At 37.7% G+C, this 21758-nt stretch overlaps 1 pseudogene; it reads left to right on the top strand.

Annotated features, from left to right (window-relative positions):
- The first annotated feature begins 815 nt into the window (after positions 1–815).
- On the top strand, positions 816–7283 carry LOC122478847 (annotated as a pseudogene).
- Positions 7284–21758: the final 14475 nt, after the last annotated feature.

The raw sequence follows: 21758 nt of genomic DNA on the forward strand, positions 1-21758 counted from the left end.
CACCATACAAAGTTATTAGAGTGTTACTGGCTACATTCCCTGTGCTGTGCTTTTCGTGCCCATGACTTATTTATTTTATAACTAGAAGTTTATACCTCTTAATCCCCTTCACCTGTTTTTTTTCCAGCAAAGCAGTCACTATGGAAAACCACATGAAGTTTCCTCAAAAAATTAACAATAGAAAGACCATATGACCCAGTACTGTCACTGCTAGGTATATACCCAAAGAAAATAGAAGCACTAATTCAAAAATATATACAAACCTCTAGGTGTATCACAAGATTATTCACAATACCCAAGATATGGAAGCAACCTGAGTGTCCAAAGATGAATGGATAAAGATGTGTGTGTGTGTGTGTGTATGTGTGTGCATGTGAGTCTATAATGGAATTTCACTCAGGAAAAATGTTTTAAACCACTTTATGAAAATATTTAGCTAAAAGCATGTTATATTTATTACTAGAACTCTTGTGTTGAATGCTACATGAACTACTTTACATACACACACACACACACACACACACACACAAAGTATATATATCATATAAGATATGAGTAAAGAGAAACCGTAAATGAGTTTGTAAATTGCCATATACTGTGCCAGAAATTATGGAGTGTACAAATTACTGTAGTAAAACCAAAATTACTTTTCATAAAACTGGGCACATTTTGAAATAGATCCTATTAATTAGTTAAACCAAACAAACAATTAGCTAGATGCACAGAGCTGTGTTTTACGTTTTAATCATATATCCTATTTGACTGCATTAACTACTAAATTAAGTTAAAAATGGCTAGTTAGGAACACTATGAAGATGTTGCAGTCCTCGATAACTTGTTCAGGAGACTATGAGCCTGTATGGCCACGGGCTGTGGGGTGTCCTTGTAAAGGTTCAGAGGAAGGCCTCAGTGAGATAACGCATCTCACTAATGGTCTGGCTTCAGGAGACGTCAAATATAACCAGGTAGAAAATAAGGCATTAGAGCTACATTGACAGTTAAAAATCGTTTCCAGCAGGTAAAGATTTCCTTGGCAGAGTATTTATCATAGTATTTACTGCCACTCAAAGACGATCGTTTACTTCTTAGTTTATGACCAGTTAAGAAATGTAGAAATGGTTTGTAAATATTTGACATCTGGTAACATTCTTAATGAAATCCATACATAAACTTGAGTGTTCAAGAAAAACATGGGTTTAGTTTTTTTAAATTGCAAAAAAAAAAAAAACATTCCTATCTCATCACTACAGGTGTTTGTTTTCAGTTTGCTAAGATATTTTCTTTTTTCTATTTGTCACTGGAATAGGAGGGGTGACTGGGAATTTTCTGTCTTAAAGAAAAAAAAAAGGGCACCATTCTATACAGTAAAATCAACCAGTGGAACAGCTCTGTGGTTCACTCTGATAATGAGGACAGACACGTCAATCTGATAACAATTATAAAGCGGAAAAGAGAATATATGAGGTAATTTGGTGATAAAGAATATGCTGTGTCATTTAGAATGTTTTGTGGAGATCAAGGTAAGTTTTCAATTATGAGGGGTTAGTGTATGTGTTTGAGTATGTGGACAAACTTTTACAGAAGGATATGAAGATTTAAGTTTCAGAAAATAAGGCATCTAAAATATAGATGCCTATAAGAGACTCTTAAAAACTGAGAACAAACTGAGGGTTGATGGGGGATGGGAGGGAGGGGAGGGTGGGTGATGGTATTGAGGAGGTCACCTGTCGGGATGAGCACTGGGTGTTGTATGGAAACCAATTTGACAATAAATTTCTTATATTGAAAAAATAAATAAATAAAATATAGATGCTTATTCTCTTTTGTTAAATTAAGAAATATGTATTTTTAATTTTTTAATGTTTCTTTGTTTTTGAGAGAGACAGACAGAGCATGAATAGGGGGAGGGGCAGAGAGAGAGGGTGACACAGAATCTGAATCAGGCTCCAGGCTCTGAGCTGTCAGGACAAAGCCCGACGCGGGGCTCAAACTCACAAGCTGGGAGATCATGACCTGAGCGGAAGTCGGATGCTTAACCGACTGAGCCACCCAGGAGTCCCAAGAAATATGTATTTTTAAAGCACTCAAGTCCAAAATCCAAGCAGTTATACCAGTTAAAGCCTGAAGGCTGAGCTTTGTGCTCTCACCTTGGGGGCAGGTGAAGAGCTATGAAAACAGTGGCTGGAACCATAATAGCGAAACCAACACCCCACGATGACACTCACGACACGAAACCAGGAAATGAGAGGAGAGGGTACAAATGCCTGGCAGCACAAGACTTGAATGGTACCAGCATCTCTTCAGGAGGAAAGAGGGACAAGCTGACACATGATGGATGCGAGAAGTGGAGATGCCCCAACTTGCCACCAAGCATGCGCTGGAACATGGGCAGGACAATTTGAAAAACTCTACTGAAACTATACGTATTTTTTTCGTATGCTAAATTGTGGCTAAATAGCGTGAGTCCATGATTTAAGATGATGTCACGTGAACGATCTGATGTCTATGAAGTCTGCAAAATCCCTCTACGACAGAACCCTACATCAAGGAGAGACTATCTGAAAGAAAACCTAAATTTATTAGAAGAGGAACGACAGGGGCAAAAGCAGGAGTTGGGTGTGTTTAATATAAACAAAGGACACTACTAGAAGATTTCAAATGGTAAGGGACCATAACATTAAAGAATTGATGGAAATTATAGGGAAGGCGTTAGAGCCATGAGCCTAGAAAAACTCTTCGACTGCACTCCTTCTTCCTCAAATACCATGAAACGAATTTAATGTAGAGAAAGAAAAAGTAGCACAACGCAAATGATCACAATTAAATACCATGCGCTTCCTTTTTTTAAAAAGATATATTGACATAGAATAATGACCGTCTAGGAAATGGAAGCCCTCCAATGGAAGAACAGATGTTCCAAACAAGCTAAAATAAATTAGGAAAATGATAGAAGATAGAAAACAATACCATAAGCCCAAAATAAAAACTCAGAAAGGAGATGGTAACATATGGAAAAAGGATATGAAATAAACAAATAACAATATGAACTGGGCACACAGATAATTTCTTTAGATTAAAAAAAATTAAGCAAAAGGAGACAAGCCTTTTAAAATCAAAATGAAATAAAGAAAGAGCTAAAAGGGATCCAACTGAAAGTGACTGGTATAGAATGGATGTAGGGACTGTCCAATAGACCTATAAAAAATGACCTCAAACAAAAACCAATGCAAAAAAACAAAAGTGATTTCTCAAAAAGTTCTCAAAAGCAAGCTCATCGATCAGCAAAACCCCACTCAGCTGTCATGTAGTTCACCAATATTCTACCCACATCTAAGACACCCTTACAAAAAGGTGTCACGTAAAATTAAAAAAAAAGAATATTAGTTGTTTATTTTTTTAGATATTTCACGGTATTGTAGTTGAAATACATCACCTTTTCCTCAAGAAGAATCCTGGGGAACCCTTCTTTTTGCTTCTTAAAATCCTTAACTCTTCCATGAAATGGGTTGCCAGCTACTGGTGATTCTTTCACCATGATTCTGGCATATGTAGTCTTTGATTTTTTTTTTCCCCAAACAAACCTGTCTTCTTCCAGCACATTCTGGGGAATCATTGACTCAGTAAGTACAGCATTGAATTTCCCTCCGTGTTGGTCACACTGCAGTGAAAAAAAAAATAGCGTTCCATCCTTTGTGAGTCTCTTGCCTACTGCTGATGTGCTCTCATTTTTAACTCTCTCTGTAAATATTTGTGTCTTTCCAAGCCTGATGATTTCCTCAGATGTGTCTGAGATAGCCAGCTACGGGCGGCCAAAGCTACTGCTACTTGGAACACTCCGCAGTATGAGAAAGAGCCCAGGTTTTGGTTTCAAAAACACTTGGGCTTAAACCTCATCTCTGGCTCATACTAAACATATAACTTAAGTAAGGAACTTAATCTTTCTAAGCCCCATTTCCTCAGCTATAAGAGGGCTTTAATGATATTTTACTCCATGGTTTATTGTGGGGATTAATGGGGCAGCATATGAAAGTGCTTTGTAAAGTAAGAGTGCCCCACAGGTTTAAGGTTACAGGACCACAGAAAACGTCCACATCAAATTCAGTGTGTCTGGTATGGAATTCATCTAACAGTCATTCAAAAAGCATTTATGAGATGCCTGTGAGCCCCCGGGCCAGTGCTGGTGGCTGCACCACCTCTGACGACCCCAGTACGTCTCCTCTCCCATCCTGAGACTCATAATTTTGCCCAGAATGCTTCATGCCCCCATCTATGCATTTGCAAAATCTCAGTGGCACTTGGAGTCATTTCTTCTTCCTAATTGTCAATATCCAGTCAATGTCCTTCTGGCTTTCTGATGTTTGCTTCCTAAAGTTTCTGAATCTCTTCCACCATTTCCTTTCTTACACTTAGATCTGTTTAAGGAAACCAAAAATCTGAAACTTGGGCAATGTGCAATTATATTTGAAAATTGCCCCACTGTGTTCAAAATTAAACAAACATAGTGTAAGTCTCTATTTTCGCCAAAAAGATGCTAGAGATTATAGAGTGACTACTTCTATGTATTTAAGGAAAATAGGCATTAGAACAAGCTTACAGTGCTTTTAAGGTCAAAAGTCTATGGCACAATGAGCTGGCTAAGAAGCCTATATATATATATATATATATATATATATATATATAGTCTGGGAACGTAAACAGCCACATTGCAAGAGGATAAACCAAACATTAATACAGACAACTTTACATGATGAGCTAAAAGAGAATCCTTTATTTATTTACTTATTTATTTATTTATTTTCATGCAGAAGGTGAAAACTGATTCAGGGAAAATAGAAGGAAATAGATACTTCACTTTTTCTTCACTGGTGCTTGACAGATATACCAAAGTTAAATAAGACTTCTATGTGGCATAGAGCTTTCATGAGATTCAAAAACTGAGGAAGATGGGTGAGAAGAAGTTCTCTTTAAAATCAAGCAGAGTTATCGGGGCGCCTGGGAGCTCAGTCCAATAAGTGTCCGACTCTTGATTTTGGCTCAGGTCACGATCTCAAGGTTTGTGGGTTCGAGCCCGGCATTGGACTCTGCGCGGACAGTGCAGAGCCTCCTGGAGATTCTCGCTCCCCTCTCTCTCTTTCCCTCCCCTAACACTCTCTCTCAAAATAAATAAATACACTAAAAATAATTGACCCGAGTTGTTAAACGTCTCTTATCAGAACTTAGTGGAAAAAGAGAAATTCGTCTGGTCACACACACAAATGCACACATGCTTGCTATCTTTTGCACTGGTGTACATAAATCATCCTAGAGATTCATTGGGGGTGGATATAAAGACCATACTGCCTCCCACCTGCTTTCCCCTGAAGGGAATGAGTCCCAAAAGAACCGTTCAGAGATGGCTGGAATGGTTCCTACTAGAATGGTTCCCAGGGCATCTTCATTCTTTGTGTAGATCACATTCTGGAGTTAATAGGAGTGACAGGATTAATAACAATAACAATAGCAATAACAATAACAATAATAATAATATTAAAACAGCAGCATCAGGCATAATCTACAGTTTTCCATTTAACGCAACAATGTTGTTGAGTTCCCTCTGACTGAAAAGTGGAAGTTTGCTTGATTCAAGCCACCTTGAAAAGGTCACAGTCTGGGAAAATATAAATTAACCAGACTGACCTCTGGGAGTAATAGAGAAAGTCATCAAGAACTATAGCCAGCTAAGTAGCAGGCCTAGATAATTTCACAGCTTATTCTACCAATTATTTAAGAAATATAATAAAATGTAATTCATTTACTATGGCGAGTGAAGTATCTAGGAGTAAACATACCAAGAGACGTGATATATTTAAATAAAAATACTTTAAAATCTCGCTCTTCCTGCCATGAAGAACTGAAACTGAAAAAAAAAATAAAACAGAAAAAAATAAAAATAAAAAAGGAACTTCGTTGTTTAAAAAATGAAGTTAAGATTACATTGCCATCACAAATAGCTCAAAAACTTACTGAATAGATTGATACCCTTTTCTGAAGCCAGACCTTCCCAATCTCCAAGTGATGGCAGGTCATCTTGCTCTTCATGTGGGAAATGTCATTGTAAAGGCAATGGAAGCAATCTCTTCCATGGGTCAGTGACTTCAAAGATGTCAACAAGAAAAAAAAAAAAACAAAAACCAGCAGGATGGAGAGAGAACCATCGCTTCGAGCTCCAAAACAACAGGGCCTTTGGAGAAGTCAACAAAATACACACCTACAAAGCCCTCAGACCACTCGCATTGTGTCAAGGAAGTTAAAGATGCTAGAATCTTCTGGGGAGGCAACCAATGGATCTATGAATGTGACTAAGTTCAGCAAGGAACCTTCTGATATTCGTGCTACATCTGAACTATAGCCAAAGAAAATTTCCTTTTAGGGGAAGATTTTAACACCGTTGACTTGGAAGAAGTTTCTTCTCCAACTGATAGTGGAATGGACAAAAGAGACATCTCAACAGAGTGCCTTTATCTTGACCCAGAAGAGCTAAGGAAGGCTACCTCATAAACAATACTCCTGCTACAGAAATGTAGGTGGAGCCAGCCCTGAGCTTTTCCGGAACAGACAATAATGCTGAACTGAAGGGAGCCCTAGCTTTAGAAACCTGTGAAAAGCAAGATATAGTGCCAGACATGGACAAGTATTTGGGTTCCCCAGAAATCCAAGTAGAAAACATTGAATGGACATGAATGTACATGGAAATCTAGATAAAGTTAAATTCATTGAATATTACCTTCATAAGAAGAAAGAAGGGTCACAGTTATAAAGTTGCAGAAGCCAGAATTAATGATGGCAAAAGTATTGAGCTAGTGGGGGCAGACATCACCCTTAGTAATTCTGTTTCCCAGGTAGGTGATTCATCAGCTGAAAGCAATAAAGAGCCAGATAAAAGCTGGGTGAAAGAGTGTCCCTCCCACAGCAAATGGTCTTCTTCTGCCTACAGAAGCAAATAGGAATAGTGTCCAGGCACGTCTTTAGAATCTCTTCTGGATCACAACTGCCAAGGTGCACAAATGGATAGTAAGTCTGAAATTCAGTTTTGGCTACCAGAAAGAATTCAGGTACCTACTGAAGATATACTTCTTTCAAAAGAAGAGAAAAGCAAGACTCTGCCCACCTTTCTGTGCATTAAAGTAGGAAAACCAATGGGAAAATTCCTTGTCACGCACACTGCAGCCATAGTCCAGCAGTATGGCAAACGAAGAAAGTAGACAGAGTATTGGTTTGCTGTTTCTCTGGAGAGCCTATGTTAACAGCTGTCTGAAATATAAGAAGGTATCCTGTGCCCTGCTCCAGGAAGAGATGTGTAGTCTTGGGCTGCCCTGCTCTGGTCAGTGGAATAAGGAGTCAGAGAATCAAGTGGTGACGAATGAGAATTCCTAGAAATAGTGTGCCCTGGACTGAGATTCTTTATCCATTTGAAACATAAGTTCTTAATTTGAAAAATGAGTCATTGTGGGTACTAATTGATGAGATTCCACATGAACAAACACTTAATGAACGCATACATCCTGGCATGTGCTGGGCCAGTTCTAGGTAAATAAGACTGGGACTCTGCCTGGAGAAGCTTATGAAATTTGATGAAACAGTTTCTACCACTTTCTTGAGACTTAATAAGATTGTATTTCATAGGTTTGGATAATGTTCTATATAAAAAGAGCAGTCATCTTATTGTTCTTAATACTAAGAGATTATTTCCTAATTTAGAAAAAAACAATAATTGCTGTTCATATGAAAACTTTTCTCTTTTTTAATAATTAAAAAATAGCTCAAAAACATAGCACAAATAAATCACAGATGAATCATTCTTTTCAGTATCAATGAAAAATATTTCAAATAAAATATTAGGAAACTGCATCCAACTTCAACATGGTATTGCTACATCATGACCCATTAGTATTTAAGGTATAATGTCAAGATGATTTGGTGTTAGAATATTTTACTCATTTTATTAAGAAATGAAAGTAAAACAGAAAAAACTTATGATCTTCTCGTATATTCAATAAGCAGTTTAAAATGCATAATATATTCTTTATAAAAATTCTTAATTAAACAAGAATAGATAATTGCTTTCATTACAGATAAAATGAATTCCTATTTCCTTAATGGATAAAATAAAAGTTCCTATATTAACATTCTCTTAATGTTCTGAAAGCATATGAACCTTTAGAGGAAGCATTATCTTTAAAGAATAATAACAAGAGTACTTTCTTCCCTTCTTCTCTTCTCCTTCCCCTTCTTCATCTTCTTTTCCTTCCCCTTCTCCTTCCCCTTCTTCTCCTCCTTCTTCTCTTCTTCTTCTTCTTCTTCTTCTTCTTCTTCTTCTTCTTCTTCCCCTTCTTCTTTTCTTCTTCTTCTTCTTCTTCAACATTGTTCTGATATACAGTTTACTCCAGCTAGATAAGAATAAAAATGAAAGATAAAAATCTTAATGGATACTTTTGTTTTCATAAAGAAAGGTGGAGTAAATGTACTCTTCCTAACTCCTTCTTTTAAATAAAACAACAACAACAACAAACGTGTACATTACACATAATGTGTAATTACACAGCAGCAAAATGTGGGTGAGGAGCTCAGAGTTCCACCTTTTCAAGGATGTCATAAGGTGCCTCAATAACCTGACCACAGGGTATTAGAGCAGGTCAAATAGGGAGGTGGAATTTTTGTCATCACCAGGCAGTGAAGATCTCCTTACAGGCAACACTTCTCTCCCCTATGGAGTCCCTGGAGGCTACATGGAGAGCCTAGACTTCCATCCCCATCCCTTCCTTGCTAGATGGTGTTAGGACAGGCCTAGTGGAGAGTCTGGACATCCACCGTCACCCCTCAGTGATGTAGTGACATAGTGACAAGGCCACTTCCACAGTAATATCAGTCAAGACAACCTGGGAAGCTAGAACATCCTTTTGCTCAGCAGTAATAAGTCTCCCTCCTGCTTTGGGGTGCCACGTGGAGCTAGACTTTACCTCTATCTGCCAAAGACAAGAGAGTGTCCCTCCTCCACTGTCATTGTGGTATCAGAGAAAGCCACCTAAAACTGAAGGCTTAAATAAGATCCACAGGCTCATAACACAACATAGAAATGTTAGGTCTGCGAAAAGAAAAATCACTACATACCAAGGACCAACACAGTCTCAAGATCAATGTTAAAAAAAATCTCAATTTCCACACTGAGATGACAAAGATATTAGAATTACCTGACAAGTATTTTAAAAGTAGTTACGATATAAAAGCTTCAGTGAGCAATTATGAACACACTTGAAACAAATGAAGAAATAAAAAGCCTCAACAAAGAAGTAGAAGACATAAAGAAGAGCCACATGGAATTTTAGGACTGAAAAATACAATAACCAAAATAAAATGTTAGTGTCTTCAGTTCAGCATCACAATGGAGAAAATACAGAAGAATCAGTGAACTAGAGACAGAACAGTAAAAACCACCTCGTCTAAAAGAGAGAGGGAGTTGACTGAAAAAAAAATTTAACAGAGTCTCAGAGACCTGTAGGACTACTGAGAAAGACTTAATATACATGTTTTAGAGTCCCAGAGGAAAGGAAAAAACATAGTACTGAAAAAGTACTCAAGGAAATAATGGGTATAAACTTCTCAAATTTGTAAAAAAAAAAAACCCATAAACTTACAGATTTAAGGAACTGAGCAAACCTCAAATAGAATAAACCCAAAGAAATCCAAGCCAATGGGCATCACTATTAGTTTATTCTAAAATTTATATAGAGAAGGAAAGGACTTCGAATACTTACAACAGTCTTGATGTGCAAGAACAAAATGGGAGGAATCACTCTATTTAATGTTAAGGTTTACTATACAACTGCAGGGCTCAGGTCATGTGGTACTGGCCGAGGGATAGACACATAGATCCAGAACCCAAATAGCAAAACTATTAATAGACACATTCTTGTTGCATCTGATTTTTTTACAAAGTTGTAAAACCAATTCAATGGGGGTAAACTTACCAACATATAGTGCTTGAAGGAATTGGACATTTATAGGCCCCCCCCAAAAAAAATGAACCTTAACCCTACACAAAATTAATACCTTATACAAAAATTAACTCAAACTGGATCCTGGAATTAAATACAAAACTAAAACTTATATGCAAAAAATAGGAGGAAGTCTCTGCGACATGGGGCTAGGCAAAGAAAGACTCCTTAGACTTGGTGGCAGGATGAAAGAAAATACCACCTATAGAGTAGGGGAAATATTTGTAAATTGCTTCCTTAACAAAGAACAAGGCATGTAGAATATAAAAAAGAACTCTCAAAACTCCATAGTAAAAAAGCAAACAATCCAATTAGAACAAGTCAAAAGTCATGAAGAGACATTTCACTGAAGAAGATTCTTGAGCTGGAAATGAGCACATGAGAAGAGTTCAATGTCATTGACTGTTAGGGAAAGGTGAATTAGAAACACAATGAGATATCACTGCACACCTATTCGAATGGCTAATGTAAAAATAAAATTGTGATATCACCAAGGGCTGAGGAGGATGGAGAAGAACTGAATCACTCCTACATTACCAGCAAAAATGGAAAATGATCCAGCCAGTCTGGGAAATAGCATATCTGCTACTTAAAATGCTCAATATACAACCTTGCAATTACACTTCCAGGCTGTTATTCCAAGGCAATGAAGACAAAGACCTGTACACAAATGTTCACAGAAGCTCTACCCATAATAATCATAAACCAGAACCAACCCAGATGTCTTGCAATGGGGGATACAAACTGGTATATCCACACTATGGAATCCTACTCCACATTCTAAAGGAATAGACTGTTGGTACACCCAACAATTGGGATGGATCTCCAGAGAATTATGCTGAGTGAAAAAGCCAGTGGCAAAAGGCTTTTTACACTGATTCTATTTATATAATATTCCTAAAATGACAAAAGTACAGAAATGGACAAAAGATTAGCATCTCAGTGGAGTTAGGGAGAAAGTAGAGGTAAGAGGAAAAGTGGGTGTGTCTGTAACAGGGTACCCCGGGGGATTCTGGTGTGATGGAAATCTTGTGTAGTTTGACTGTGTCAATGTCAATGTCCTGGTTGTGATACTGTGTTATATTTGTGTTGGGTTTTTCATGATGTCACCATTTGGAGAAACTACAGGGTACACAGGATCTCTCTGTCTCTCTGTATTATTTTTTCCAGCTGCATGGGAATCTACCATTATTTCCCCCCAGAAAGTTTTCAAAAGTCTGTTAAAAAACGGCTTATGATTATTTTAAGATATTGTACTTTGCCTGGAAAACTATGATAAACAAGAAAAGATAAAAATGAATCTCAGCTCAAAATACAATTCCTATGGATAAAAGTTTATCTACGCATGTAGAAAAACAACAGGAAAATAGAAGATGAAATTCATATAATTAAATAATAGACATCACATCAAGAAACTTTTAAAAACACTCCCGAGGGACACAAAAGAGTACTAAGTAAAAAGTATAAACTTGAAAATGAAGTGTCAGTATATCTTAAAAAACTATTGCTTAAATAAACCTCTATGTTTTATGTAATTCCAATGAAACTGACATTTGAAATATTTTTGAAAATACTAATATGATTTTGTCATCCTTGGAGACAATACATAAGGATACTTCTCAAAATGAAGAAAACGAAGAAAATAGATATAACACATACTAAAGTGATGAATAAAGAGTTGCTAATGCATTTGTTTATTTTTTACATTTGTGTTTATTTTTTGTAATCCCATTATAGTTAGCATACAGTGTTATATTGGTTGCACGTGTACATCATAGTGATTTACATTACTCAGTGCTCATCACAATAAGTGTATTCTTAATCGCCTTCACCTAGTTTGCCCATTTCCCTGCCCAGCTCCCCTCTGTCAACAACAAGTTTGTTATATATGAGTCTGTTTACTTTGTTGTTTTTCTCTTTTCTTATTTCTTTTTAAAACTTTTTTAAATGTTTAGTTTATTTTTGAGAGACAGAGAGAAACAGAGTGTGAGCAGGGGAAGGGCATAGAGAAAGGGAGACACAGAATCCAAAGCAGGCTTCAGCTTCAAGCTGTCAGCCCGAGATCATGACCCGAGCAGAAGTTGGACGCTTAACCAACTAAGCCACCCAGCTACCCTTGTTTTGTTTCTTAAATTCCACATATGAGTGAAGTTATAAGGTATTTGTCTTTCCCTGACTGACTTATTTCACTTAGCATTATAGCCTCTAGATCCATCCATGTTGTTGTAAATAGCAAGATTTCATTCTTTTGCCATTTACCTGTGGGTGCACACTCAGGTTCCTTCCAGATCTTACCTACTGTAAATAATGCTGCAATAAACATAAGGGTGCATGTATCCTTTTGAATTAGAGTTTTCATCTTTGCGGGGGGAGGAGGGAAATACCTAGTACTGGAATTACTGGATCCAATGGTAATTCTATTTTTAATTTCTTGAGGAACTGCCATAGTGTTTTCCACAGTGGCTGTACCAGTTTGCATTCCCATCAACAGGGCACAAGGGCTCCTTTTTCTCCATATCCTTGCTAACACTTGTTGTTTCTTGGGGTTTTGATTTCAGCCATTCTGACAGGTGTGAGGTGTTGTCTCACTTTGATTTTCATTTGCATTTCTCTGATGATGACTGACGTTGAGCATCTTTTCATGTGTCTGTTGGCCTTCAATATGTCTTCTTGGAGAAATGTCTGTTCATATCTTCTGCCATTTTTTAATGGAATTATTTGTTTGTTTTGCTTTTATTTTTGTTTTTTTGGTGTTGAGTTGTGTAAGTTCTTTATATACTTTGGATATTAACCCCTTCATGGGTATATCATTTGCAAATGTATTCTCTTAATCAGTGGGTTCTTTTGGTTTTGTTGACAGTTTCCCTTGCTGTGCAAAAGCTTTATATTCTGGTGTAGTCCTAATAGTTTAATTTTGCTTTTGTTTCCCTTGCCAAAGGAGATAATATCTAGGAAAATGTTTCTATGGCTGATGTCAAAGAGATTATTGCTTATGTTTTTAGGTCTTATCTTTAGGTCTTTAATTCATTTTGAATTTATTTTTGTGTATGGTTTAAGAACATGGTCTAGTTTCATTCTTTTGCATGTAGCTGTCCAGTTTTCCAAACACCATTTGTTGGAGAAACTGTCTTTCTTTCATTGTATCGTCTTGCCTCTTTTGTGGAGGATTGGTTGACCACGTGTTTCTTTCTGAGATCCCTATTCTGTTCCATTGATCTTTGTGTCTGTTTTTGTGCCAGTACCATACTGTTTTGACTGCTACAGATTTGTATCACATCTTGAAATCTGGGATTGTGGTAGCCCCAGTTTTGTTCTTCTTTTTCAAGCTCTCTTTGACTATCCAAGGTCTTTGTGGTTCCAAAGTCTAAGATTATTTGCTCTAGTTCTGTGAAAAGCTGCTGTTGATATTTTGATCGGGATTGTATTAAATCTGTGGGTTGCTTTGCATTATGTATGCAATATGGGAATTTTAATATTAGCTCTTCCAATCCATGAACATGGACTATCATCCCATCTGTTTGTATCATCTTCCATTTCTTTCATTATTATTTTATACTCTTTCACCTTCTTGGTTGTTTATTCCTAATACATTTTATTATTTTTGACACAATCATAAAGGGAATTGTTTTCTTAATTCCTTTTTCTGCTACCTCATTATTAGTTCATAGAAATGCAAAAACTTTATGGACACTGATTTTGTATGCTGTGACTTCACTGAATTCATTTATCCATTCTAGTAGGTTTTTGGTGGAATCCTTAGGGTTTTCTATAGATAGTATCATGTCATCTGCAAATAGAGCAAGTTTTACCTCTTCCTTGCCGATTTGAATGCCTTTGATTTCTTTTCCTTGTATGATTGCTGTGGGGAGGACTTCCAGTATTTTGTTGAATAAAAGTGGTGAGAGTGGTCATCTTTGTCTTGTTTCTGAACTTTGAGGAAAAGCTCTCTCCTTTTCTCCCATTGAGTACACTAGCTGTTGGTTTTCATATATGGCCTTTAAGGGTGTTCTATGTCCATTTAAATGGATATAGAGAATGTCAAGAAACTTCAGAAATAAACCATAATTATTTGTGAAATTTAATATATTTAATGGTGACATCTCAAGTTGGTCAATAAAACATAGATTACTAAATAAATTGTAGTTTTTGACATTATTTGAGTTGAAAAATGTATTTTAATGTCTAATCTAAAATACACATTAAATAAGTCCTAAAGCTACTATATAATTAAAGGGAAAGAAAACTAACATTAAAAAGCAATGAAATAGGGGCGCCTGGGTGGCTCAGTCGGTTAAGCGTCTGACTTCGGCCCAGGTCATGATCTCACATGAGTTCGTGTGTAAGTTCGAGCCCCACATCAGGCTCTGTGCTGACAGCTTGGAGCCTGGAGCCTGCTTCGGATTCTGTATCTCCCTCTCTCTCTCTCTCTCTGCCCCTCCCCAGCTGATGCTCTCACTCTGTCTCTGTCAAAAATAAACTTAAAAAAAATTTAAAAAAAAAAGCAATGAAATAAATGTAGAATATCTTATTTTAATTTGTGTTTTCAGCACGTAGGCCTTTCTCAACAACATATAAATCCTATAAGTATACATGAAAATGATTAATAAATTCAAGCTATAAAAATAAAAATTTGAATTAAAAAAAATCATGACAGTGAGAGACAACTGATCATTTAATGCTTGTGTCAGTTATTGCTGTATAACAAACTATCCCCAAATCTCAGAGGCTCACCACAGTAAGAGTTTCTGTTTATGCACATGAGCCCCAGGGTCCATCTGGATAAACAAATTTTGACTGGGATGCCGGGGTGCTCTGCTTTGTCCTGTGTCACCAGCTGTGCTTGAATGTTGGACATGGTTGAGCTCAGGTCTTTGCATGTGTCCACTGTGGTGACCAGGCTAAAAAGGACAACAGTAAATGGGAAGAACCTTCTCTAATTGTGGATCACAAAATGCCAGGATTTAAGACCAATCTTGTAAGCAAATTTAAATTCTCCACTCCTGCCACAGCCATGAACTCATCCTTGGCCAAAACAAGTCACACTGACAAGAACAAAGTCAAGGGGTGGAGAAGTACACTGTCTCATAATGCATCAAGGGCCAGGATTTTAATGTATAATACTATCAAAGAGAAGTGAAAAGTTAGGACTAATAATTCAATTTTTGACAGTGAGGTTGATATTTGCAATTCATATTACATACAAAGGGAAATTTTCTTGTACATAAAGAGCTTCTACAGATCCATTAGAATTAAGTTGAAATGCAAAAGAAAAATTAACAACGGATGGGAATAGACAATTTTCAGAAAATAAAGAGATACGCTTTGGTTTGGGGAAAGATAGTCTACCTCATTCATTATAAAATAAATATAAATTAAATTTGGCAAAGATTGGCAAAAGTTAAAACAAAATCACGTTGTGTTAGTGAGGCATTCTTATACATTACTTATGGTCGTGAAAGGGCACATCTACAGGGTGGGGGTTGCTATTTACGTATATATTTGAATGCCTATATTTTAGCTATATATTTTACACATATATGCTTAAAATGCACACCATCTTTGGGGCACCTGTGTGGCTCAGCCGGTTAAACATCCAATTTCAGCTCAGGTCATGATCTTGCGGCTGGTGAGTTCGAGCCCTGCGTTGAGCCCTGTGCTGACAGCTCAGAGCCTGGAGCCTGCTTCCCATTCTGTGTCTCCCTCTCTGTCTGCCCCTCCCCCATTTGCGCTCTGTGTCTTTCTGTCTTAAAAATAAATAAACATGAAAAATAAATAAAATAAAATCTTTGGTCTAACAATTCCATTTCTTTATATATATTTGTCCTATAGGTAAGTAATGGTGCCCGAGGTCATTCATGGCAACACTTTAAACATTAGAAGCCTGAAAACATCTAACGGCTGGCAGTGTTGGACTAGTGACATAAATGATGTTACATCTATACAACCCTACTCAGCCTTTAGAAGGAGTGGCCAGCTTTATGTGTACTGATGTGAATGATATCATCCACGGCACCTTAAGAGTGAAAAAAGCAAGAGGGAGGAGAGGCTATGATAGGCTCACATTCCTGTGGGAAAACAAAAATATAAAAGGGATTCCGTGTGGGGGAAAGTTGACGAATATTCAGAATGGTCTGAAGAATAGATAAGAAGTAAGAGTCGGCTCAGGAAAGGGAAACTTGGATGCAATTAGCAGCTGTCATTGAGACGGAAAGGTGAAAAGCCCAGGATGGCATCGGTACCTATCCAGAGAGCAGAGACGGTGTTCGGAAACATTCGGGAGAAATGCATCGGTGTGCTCACTGCTCAAGATTGAATTCCGGAACATGCGGTAGCTTCCTGTTTCCTACCTGCTTAAGCATGATCGCGCGGGCGGGGTGGGGGGGGGGGGGGGTGCCTTTCATACATTTCCTAACATATGGATTCACTAATGAGATATCAGTTTTTAGGATGAAGATTTCTGCAGGACAATCATCCTCCTCTTTCATTTTCTTTGAAATTACCCGGAACTATTTCACTGATGTTTTCGATAATGATGACAATCCAGATTATAATAATTTCCTTGTTATCTTTCAGCTTCAGAAAATTATCTGCTCAAAAATTGTATAATACTCTAATTCCTTCATTATAAATGTTATCTTCTAAGATGTCAAATAGAGCAACAGAAAGGAAGCCTTCAGAAGGATAATGTTTTTCTTGGAGAATTTCCCCTCTTCAGAGGTACTGACCAATTCTGGAAGAGGAGGGATGTGATAAACTAAATTATCTGGTATTTTAAAACTATAGTTTTTCATTGGTGTGCTGAAATATAAAATACATTTCACCCAAGCACTGGCTTTCTCTGAATAAGTCATATTTTTGAACACAATTTTGTCCTTATAATCTGACGTGGGCTCCTTTGCGGCGGGGGGCGGGGGGGGGAGCTTTTACTTTGCGAAATCTGAAGCAAGTTAAAGCAATTTGGTCTGGTTACTGCTGTAACGGTCTCTTACAGAAAAACTTAAGGAACACTCAGTTAATGTAGAAATAATGGCAAGTGGATGGTCTCAGTTTTCCTGTGCATTCCGTGATAAGTCAACTTTTTGACCTTGAGAGATTTATGTATTGAAGCTTCTTACGCCTTAGTTTCCTCGTCTACAGGATGTGAATCGCCATCGTTTCGTTGTAGGCCTGTTGGGGGGGGGGGGCAAAATGAAAATCCTTGCCGCAGTGCCTGAGGAGAAAATAATCTCTAGATATTTTTAGTTACTTTTACTAAAATCCTTATTGAATATTACCAGGGAACTATTACGCTGTCACGTCATCCTTATCTCAAGAGAAAGGTTTGTAAATTTCGACATACTGAGTTTTGTAAGTGGTGCTGGTCGTAACAAGTGACTAATGGACTCTGCTTTTGTAACATTCACACACTCTCAGTTTGGATGGATGGATCCATGGATGGGAAGACGGATACTACCTATTAAATCGGTAAACTAGTACCCACTGTAATGTTTATATTGTATCTCCCCAGCTATCATTTGCAATATTTCCTCTTCTGCTAATACGCTGATCCATTATCTGAATTAAACCCCTACTGGAAGTGAACACGGGTGAGAACAGGATTTCCACCTTACAGCTTTCCACCAAAGAAATAAAAACGGTTTATCTTCTGTCGCTTTCTTCGAAAATGACGATTTATTTGAATTTCAGCCCAATCGTGACTTTGAGCAACAAACGGTCTTACAAGCAATTTCGTCAAATGACCGAATGCGCTTAATGGAGAATTCTGGCTTTAAAAAGGGGCAAGAGGGGCGCCTGGGTGGCTCAGTCGGTTAAGCGTCCGACGTCGGCTCAGGTCATGATCTCCAGGTTTGCGAGTTCGAGCCCCGACTCGGGCTCTGTGCTGACAGCTCAGAGCCTGGAGCATGCTTCAGATTCCGCCTCTCCTCCTCTTTGTGCTCCTCCCGTGCTCATGCTCTATGTCTGTCTCTCAATAATAAAGAAACGTTAAAAAAATTAAAAATAAAAAAAAGAGGCAAGACGTTTTAGAAAGAGCACTGACATGGAGGGATATATAATAAGAAAGTTAACACTGCACTAGCTGCAATTATCAGCCAGTAGCAAAGGGAGACATTTCTGTTCAGGTGATTCCATAATCCATCTAAATGTAAGAATGCATCCAAAGCAGAACAATGTGTTTCAGCGTTGTGATGTACATTCCTTTTTATGCCTGTTATTATATCTAAGACTTATTAAAAAAATTAGTGGCCATTATTATGCATTCAATGGGAAACTGAATTTGGTGAAATTTCAGGGTTAAAAGTTTGCTCAGTGTCCTGAAAGGAAGTTACAACTGAACAGAATATGGAGATTTTTATTTGCATCTGAATAATTAAATGATTAAAATTAGGTGGGTATTAATTAATTAATTGGAGGAAAATTGTTTTAGTTTATTTTTTTTAATTTTTTTAATGTTTGTTTATTTTTGAGTAAGGCAGAGACAGAATGCGAGTGGGTTAGCGGCAGAGAGAGAGGGAGATACAGAATCCGAAACAGGCTCCAGGCTCTGAGCTGTCAGCACAGAGCCTGACACGGGGCTTGAACTCACGAGCTGTGAGATCATGACCTGAGCCAAAGTCGGACGCTCAACCGACTGAGCCACCCAGGCGCCCCAATAGTTTTAGTTTAAACCATATTCAAAACCACCTTGAAAAATGATCATAATATATAAGAATTTTAATCATAATCTGAACTCCAGAAGCACCAAGAGGAAAAGCATTTTATTTGCTCCAGAGTTTACTAGTAAATGCAAAAAGGTATTATAATGTCATTTAAATCTTTTTTTCTATATGATTCAGAACAGATGACATTACATTTATACGATCTTCTTTTTTTAAAAAAATGTGCATTTACTCATGCCAGTCAGAGTGGCTAAAATGAACAAATCAGGAGACTATAGATGCTGGAGACGATGTGGAAACACGGGAACCTGTTTCATGCACTGTTGGTGGGAAAGCAAACTGGTGCAGCCACTCTGGAAAACAGTGTGGAGTTTCCTCAAAAAATGAAAAATAGATCTACCCTATGACCCGGCGATAGCACTGCTAGGAATTTACCCAAGGGATACAGGAGTGCTGATGCATAGGGGCACTTGTACCCCAATGTTTATAGCAGCACTTTCAACAATAGCCAAATTATGGAAAGAGCCTAAATGTCCATCAACTGACGAATGGATACAGAAATTGTGATTTATATACACAATGGAGTACTACGTGGCAATGAGAAAGAATGAAATATGACCTTTTGAAGCAAAGGGATGGAACTGGAGAGTGTGATGCTAAGTGAAATAAGTCATACAGAGAACAGAGAGATACCATGTTTTCAGTCTTATGTGGATCCTGAGAAACTTACCAGAAGACCATGGCGGAGGGGAAGGAAAAAAAAAAGGTTAGAGAGGGAGGGAGACAAACCATAAAAGACTCTTAAAAACTGAGAACAAACTGAGGGTTGATGGGGGGTGGGAGGGAGGGAAGGAGGGTGGATGATGGGTATTAAGGAGGGCACCTGTTGGGATGAGCACTGGGTGTTGTATGGAAACTAATTTGACAATAAATTTCATAATGAAAATAAATAAATAAATACATAAATAAATAAATAAAGTGCATTTATTTATTTTTGGGGGAGGAAGGGGCAGGGAGAGAGGGAGAGAATCCCAACTAGGCTCTGCTCTGTCAGTGCAGAGCCTGACAGGGGGCTCAATCTTATGAACCTGAGATCATAACCTGAGCCAAAATCAAGAGTCTGGGGCACCTGGGTGGCTTAGTCGATTAAGCGTCCGACTTCAGTTCAGGTCATGATCTCACAGTTCGTGGGTTTGAGCCCTGTGTTGGACTCTGTGCTGACAACTCAGAGCCTGGAGGCTGCTTCGGATTCTGTGTCTCCCTCTCTCTCTGCCCCTCCCCTATTCATTCTCTCTCTCTCTCTCTCTCTCTCTCTCTCTCCCTCAAAAATAAATAAATTAAAAAAAAAAGAAGAGTCAGGCTTAACTGACTGAACCACCCAGAAGCCTCTCTCTAATATGATCTTAACATATAATTGATAATGAAGATAAATGAGTATACGTTAATGTATAAACATTCATTAACAAGATTTTATATGTATATATTTATATTTTTATATTATTCATATATATTTATACTGATAAGCATCTTATATAAACAGAATAATTTTGTCTCTCAGTTGAACTATTACTTTGCTTCTCAGTAAAAGAAAATTATCTTTAGTATTTTTTAAAAGCTCCCTTCTTTTTCCCCTCAGGAATACCATCGCATTAGGAGCTCATTGTCATTAAGCACCCAGATAGAAAGTTAATTTCTCTTACAAAACACAGGGTGGCCTCCACAGGATCACTTGAAATGAGAGGAATCAGAATCTTTGGATCACTGCAGATGCCCCACAGGAAGCCCAGCCTCTCTGCATCATGAAGAATTCAGAATTGACAGTTCATAGTCTACAGATCAGAATAAATATTATTACAAAGTTGGAATCAAGCACCAAAGGCTAACACTACTGTCCTTGAAACTCAGTGTCAAGAAATACAACAGCAAAGTTCAAACAAAGCTTGTTAGGAATTTGGCTAAGCAGTTTCAAATTAAATAAAGGAAACCGAAGTGGAGAAAATGGTCCTATTTACAAGAAAGTTGATTAGAAACTAAATATAGAACACAGATTGAAGTACTCACTAACATATTTAGCGCTGGATTCTAAATACAGGCTCATGTTCTCAGGGGGAAACCAAGAAGCTATTAAATTAACTTAAGGCAAGTTTTATAGTGTCAATTATTGAGTTTCTACAGCATTCCCATCCTGGTATATTTCATAATTTCTCGTCCAATAATGCAAGAGCAATTGCCTAAAAACAATAGTTGTGATAGTAAAAAAAATCATTTTATTAACAAACAAATCTTTAAAATAAAGCAGTTTACACGCTTAACCGGAAGCTGATATATTCCCAGAGTCTCCACCACCAATTACCATCAACCAGCCAGTCCACACCGTGCCTCCCAGCCCTGGAGGACTCCTCTAGACCCGGAGCGGTACTAATTAGATGACACTCTGGGTCCATGACTTGGGATAACTGGGTTGTCACAGGGGCTGTGAATTAATGTTTCTGGTCTCTTTCTTGAAGCAAACATCAGGACATTGACCAAAGGAGTCATGGGCTTTGCCTTAAGAAATCTAACAACCTCTCTATTTGTTCTCATCTTAAAACACGACCTTGTTCCTTTAAGAAGTATCACTTCCTAAAAAAAATGCTTTCCCTGAGATTGAAAGGGTGTCTTTACCTTTTTTCTTAGAGTCCCATTTTATCCGCTCATCTTATCTTCTAAAGAAGACAATGATCTTCCATTTGATGACGAACATGTTTCCTTTTTTCCCCTTAAAATTACCAATGCAGGGGAAAATGGTGCAATATGGGATCTTTGACTAGCATATTAAAATTCACTTACTCGTTTCTTTGAAATGAGCTCTTAATGGTGCTCAGCACTTGGGAGAATGAAAATGTAGCAAACCAGGTGTAGATTCTTATAGGGTTCTACGGAGGCATCATTTTGCGTGCTTCCAGGAATCTGGGGAAACTCTCATGGCCGTTGAACCTTCAAGCACAGTCCCAGAGACTTTAGAGCCTGGATGGTGTCCCTTGATGTCCCCTGGTGCTTTAGAATTTCATTAGCTTTGGTCACAAGAAGA

The sequence above is a fragment of the Prionailurus bengalensis genome, chromosome A1 (genome assembly GCF_016509475.1).
Source record: "Prionailurus bengalensis isolate Pbe53 chromosome A1, Fcat_Pben_1.1_paternal_pri, whole genome shotgun sequence".
NCBI lineage: Eukaryota > Metazoa > Chordata > Mammalia > Carnivora > Felidae > Prionailurus > Prionailurus bengalensis.